Genomic DNA, 5,586 nt, shown 5'->3' on the forward strand with positions numbered 1-5,586 from the left:
CTTAATCCATCTTGAGCTTCTGACGAGCAAAACTGGTTAAATACAAGCCATAGACGCTTACTAGTGTGTGCCTTATTTTTATGGAGATAATTTTTTTGTAAGCTTCAAAAAAAAAGTTCCCCATAGAGAGGCGCATTTGCTCTGTGAAGTTATAGAGCCTTTTTAGCGTAACTTTGGCGCTCCGTCGGGATGTCTTTCCATTATCCACATATAAACAGGAAATAGTAGTGTATCTCATAATGCGCCCAGTGATGATAAGGACAACTCTGGTAGAAGGCTCACTTCGTAATAGGTGGTCGTAAGATGGGAATACGCAAAAAAAAAAAAAAAAGGACGAGAAATAAAGGACAGCAATAACTAGCGGCAAATGATCATATATGAATCTGTAAATCTTAACATACATATATATCTCACCACATTAAACGAGCAATTCTTATATATATATATATATCCAAAGGGTTCTCGTCAACGGCTCTAACGATTTTGATGCAATTTTGTACACAAATAATGTTTTGGATTTTAAGGTTATCTGAATAGGCATTATCTCGAAGAAGACTCACATAAGGTTGCCACCTATTCAAAATTAGTTACAAATTAATTAAAACATCATAATATGGGTATCAAATAGAAGGCAATTTAAAGATCCATAATTCAAAAATATTTTTAATAGGGTTGCCACCTATTTTGAACCGCATATATATATTTTTTTTTGTTTAGAAAAAAAGGTAGAATATTACTATTCAAGGGTACCAAGAGAAGGTTCGTAAACAATGCTTTCCCTATATACAAGATGTTATCCCTTAGGATAATAGTGTAAAGTTGCCACTTATTTTCGATTCTACACAAAACTTTGGTCAGAAAATATTTTCCATCAGGGTTGCCACTCTTCTGCTTAATAAAAATTTTTTATTTTGCTAATTTCAATCCGCATTTTTTCAAGTATACATAGTACATATACGCTCAAGACATGTCCCATGGAATAGGGTTGCCACCTAAATCTTGGAGTAAGAAATTCACTTAATAGATATCGAAATCCATTTTTTTTCCATCAAAATATTTTTTTAAAGCTATCCAAATCTTGAAAACTTTAGAACGTATATACACTCCGGGCAAAGCTCGATCAACCTGGTACTATATCTTAGTTAAAGCAGCAGCGAGAACTTATTCAATTCCTTCATATATGTACATACTTAATGTTATGTCTAAACATAGGTATATTTTAAAGCAATAAAACAAAAACACAGTTTTTCAATTCATTAAAACGCGCAATTCACACAAAACACACTGCAATCTATCAACTAATCAATTCTCTTGCGTATTATGTATATTTTCACCCTCAAAATGCTGCGCAAATTCACTCACCAAAGACAATGTTCTAGATCGAAGAGGATCGATGTTATATCACGAATAACGTTCCCGCTGGTATTTGCGTTATTCAATCTGGTCTACTGGAGCACTTATCTCTTCAGGGAAGAGGAGGATGAGTAAATGCCAAAATCATATTTAACTGAATTACTGAATTTAGCCAAGAATTTGTTACAAGAAAACGCTAATGTATTCATTTTGTCTACATACCTTTTTTTCTCTTTCTTGCTTTTATTTTGTTTTTTCTTTTGCTTTGTGTTGCCTTTAACTATTCGCCAACACTTCATTTGCTTCTTTTCCGTTTGGCTTCTTCTGCGTTAATTGGAAATTTAAAGGACCTTCTAAAGGCGATCGGATTGTGATGTTGAAATCAATGAAAGCAAAGTGCAGAAAACTAGGAATAAGCAGCTATGTAGAATCCAAAAATCAAAAAAAATATATATATATATATAAAAATCATGAAAATAAAAAAAGCATTACGCGCGCAATAAAAGAAAGTAAAAAATTTTAAAGCAGCATGCAAAGAATAAACACAAACAATTCACACAAAAACGTCGATTCTGGGGGTTCGCAAAAATCGGTAATGGCGAGAATGTTAGAAACAATAATTCATAATTATAAAATTAGTAAAATATTATAAAATAAGTAAGTATAAGAAAAATTAATTAGTTATCAATTAGATACACGAATGAAGCACTTAAAACACTTACATACATACACACAATCACGTGTGTGCAAGTGCCATGCAGGCAAGAAGTTCATAGAGAAATCATCCGCACATGTGAACATACGAACAGACAAATACATATGTATGGATATTAGGGTACCTCACCATAAAAAAAAAAATATTTGGTTTTTCCACCGGAATTATAAAATTTCTTATATTTTAAGATTATCGCCAAAATACTGCGGATAAATATTAAGATTTATTTGAGCTGGACCGATTTGAAATTCTCATTACATATTTTGATTCCGTTGACAAAATTTTCCAACATTTTTATGCAGACCTACTAAACTTAAATTCTTCTATCATCTGAATTAAAAAAAAAAAAATGTTTAACTACTTTTTAAAAAATAAAAAAACAGATTTTTGTAGATATTTTCAACTTGGTCCAGCTCGCGTGAGTCTGAATATTTTTCTAAAATATTTTGCCAGAAGTCTTAAAATCTACGATTTTATAATTCCGATGGAAAAAGAGTACCGATTTTTTTTTGTGCAGATTGTTGCACCCTAATGTGCGTGTAATGCCCGTTACACACGAACTTAGGTACATACATACAAACCAAGGTTCATGTTTGTTTATGTTTGTTAAAATACTTTTTATCATTTGTAGGTTAAATTAATGTGTGTACAATACATATTTACGCTTAAAATTAAAATCTAGTATTAAGTCATTTCATGTTACTCATTGTTATTTATGTCCAAATAGGAAATTTTTTTAATCGCGAAGGAAATTAATAAAAAAAAAAGAACTGCCAGTTGTCAAAATATCAAATTCCCGCAGTGCTCACTAGCTTGACGTCACTCACCTGCTCTACAGCGCCAACCTACGGTGGCTTCGTTGCCCCAGTAGCACTGTGGACAACGCTCCTAGTGTTATATATAAATAGGTGATTTGTGCCACTGGTCATATCGCAGAAGAAGCTTTAAAGCTTTGACCAGATTTTTAATCAGGCCTAAGCAGCGATTTGCCAAGCTCAGAGCTTTTCCAAACTTTTTAGACTATTATTGGCGGATTAAAATCTCTCTCTATCTCTCTCTCTCAGCCTATTACTGTTTAGCAAAAATATTCAATCAGCTTTTCAATCAACATCACCTTGTATTGATGCGCCTTGATATGAATTAAATCTGTAGAATGTTTTAAAATTCTGTGACTGATCACTTGACGTTATACCATTCCGATTAAGTGCAACCAGTTGGAGTTAACCTCTAAAAGCATAGTTGAGGGCTGTACAGCAATCAAAAAAGCTTTACGCATTCTATGCTCATGCCTATTGAACTTGAATGAGTGCTTTGGATCTCTTGCACACATTACTGTAACAGGCTTAGGCCCCATTTTTGATCCATATATAGTATAGAGTCCCCTGGAAGTGTCCAAGGCCAATAGTTCGATTGTTTGTCCGTTACCTAGCCAAAATATTTTGTTAATATTCCCCTAACATTCGCTCTGATCTAAGGCCTAAATAGCTTAAATTCTTACAGAAAGTTGATTTAAAGAGTTCTAGATTGTAAAACATAGATTCTGCTCCGATAACCTGGTGCGTCTTGGAAGCGTTATTGTAACGCTTATAACCATTTAGTCGATCGAGCATTCTCCAAGTTAGATCTGCTAGTTTCACATTTCAACCTCTGAGAGCATATATGTACATACATATGTTTCAACAATGTTCTCACCTTACCCTTTCCTTCCGTTTACTAAAATCGAACTGTAAGCGTGTACATTAGGGCGGAGTAATTTAATTTCGAAAAAAGTGTATAACAAGTTAAAATTCTACGATTAATTCTAAGCCGCTGTGGTGTAGTGGTAAGCAGTGCGCGCTTCCACTCCGCAACGCCTGGGTTCAAGCCCTGGTCAAAGCAACATCCCAAAAAAATATAGAAAAANCTTCTCATAAAAATACAATCGCCGTTCGGAGTCGGCGTAAAACTGTAGGTCCCTCCGCTTTGTGTGACAACATCAAGGCGCACGCCACAAATCGGAGGAGAAGCTCGGCCAAACACTAACATATGTGTAAGCGCCAATCTATTATTATTATTATTAATTCTAAGAAAAAATGGTGAACAAACTATACACCAAAAATGACGTAGACCCTACCAATTTTTAAAAGAAAAATCAGTGTTATAATTTTTTCTGAACGAAATAATTTTTTTATAAACAAAATTTTGTGGTTTCTTCATATTTGGGCAAATCTAAAAAACAGGTAACCTTTGTGTTTTCACTGTTGTAAACTAAATCAAGCTGGTTGCTTTTGGATATAATTCCTTGACGTATACTTGAAGCCTCAAAAAAAAAATTTGGATCAATTTGCTGCATAACTTTTGAATTATAGGTGTTTAAATTTAAAAAAATAATGAAAACAAGTGAATTTTTTATGTAATTTTTAAGAGGGTCACAATTAAATATGTCATAACTTTTGAAGCACACCATATTCTGATTTGAAATTAAATGGGCATTTAGCACTTATGTGTACACTTCATATGTAGTAGTAGGTAAGAAAAGTGTGCCTTAAAAAATAACGAAATGGCAAGTAACTCAAAGTCTGTAACTCCACATTTCACAATTTTCAAAATTTTTGGTTTATCGCGTATAGGTTTTGAAGCATTTAATTTTAAGAACTTTTTAAGTATGTGTTGTATTCTACAAACAATTGCGAATAATTTGATACCTTAGCAAGATGTGTGCTTTCAGAATAAACTAACTTTTAAAGATAAAATATTCTGCGATCTTGAGCGTAATTTTTATTCCAAAAACACCTTAATTGAAGGCACATTTGGAAAACACGTCGATCTAAATCTTTTTATAACTGCTAGTCCTCATCAATTTACATATACCTGTAAAATGCTTCAAAAAATTTGTCTCTAGAAGTTTGTAAAAAACCCTGATTTACTACTTTTAATGATGCTCCTTCTTTTAGTCAGAATATTTCGAGAGTGGTATCAAAGTAACTTTTTTTCGACAAATGTTCTGATACTTGGTATTACTTAATTGGAGCCTTCTAAATTCAATGGCGTCCTCAGTTTTGCCCTATTGGCTTCACTTTTCGAGATAGCAGTACTCGAAACTTTGCTTAAATTTTAACTATTTTATAAAAACACTCCCTGAGTTTTGAAGATATTTTACTAAAATTTTGCACATAACCGTTTTTTAATATTACCTTAACTATTCCATAAAATCGTCGAAATCGGTTCACTAAAACACCTAGCTCCCATACAACTAATTGATCAGAGTGGTTGTTTTGCGTTATAACTCATCCAATTAAACAGGTTAAAATTTAGTATATGTAAATTTAAAAAGTAAAAATTTTTTTTTGAAAGTGTACCTAATTTTAGATTTGCCCATTTAAGAAACAACTTCACAAAACCGAGAAAATAGAAAATTTATTGGTACAATGAAAAATAAATGTGATTTTATTTTGAATTGGTATATTGTTGGTTCGCCATTTTTACTTTGAATTAATAGGAGAAGTTAAAAATTTTGCTCCGAACAATTTCCTCCTCCC

At 32.7% G+C, this 5,586-nt stretch overlaps 1 long non-coding RNA gene across 1 annotated transcript; it reads left to right on the plus strand.

The window, feature by feature from the left end:
* Nucleotides 1–1,397: 1,397 nt before the first annotated feature.
* LOC108381758 (uncharacterized) lies at nucleotides 1,398–1,796 on the plus strand. The gene is made up of 2 exons (XR_001849646.1): nucleotides 1,398–1,484; nucleotides 1,701–1,796. It is a non-coding gene; the product is annotated as an uncharacterized LOC108381758 (long non-coding RNA).
* The last annotated feature ends 3,790 nt before the right edge of the window (nucleotides 1,797–5,586 follow it).

This window comes from Rhagoletis zephyria, unplaced genomic scaffold (assembly GCF_001687245.7).
Source record: "Rhagoletis zephyria isolate East Lansing unplaced genomic scaffold, Rhagoletis_zephyria_1.1 Rzeph_scaffold_23678, whole genome shotgun sequence".
NCBI classification, from domain to species: Eukaryota; Metazoa; Arthropoda; class Insecta; order Diptera; family Tephritidae; genus Rhagoletis; species Rhagoletis zephyria.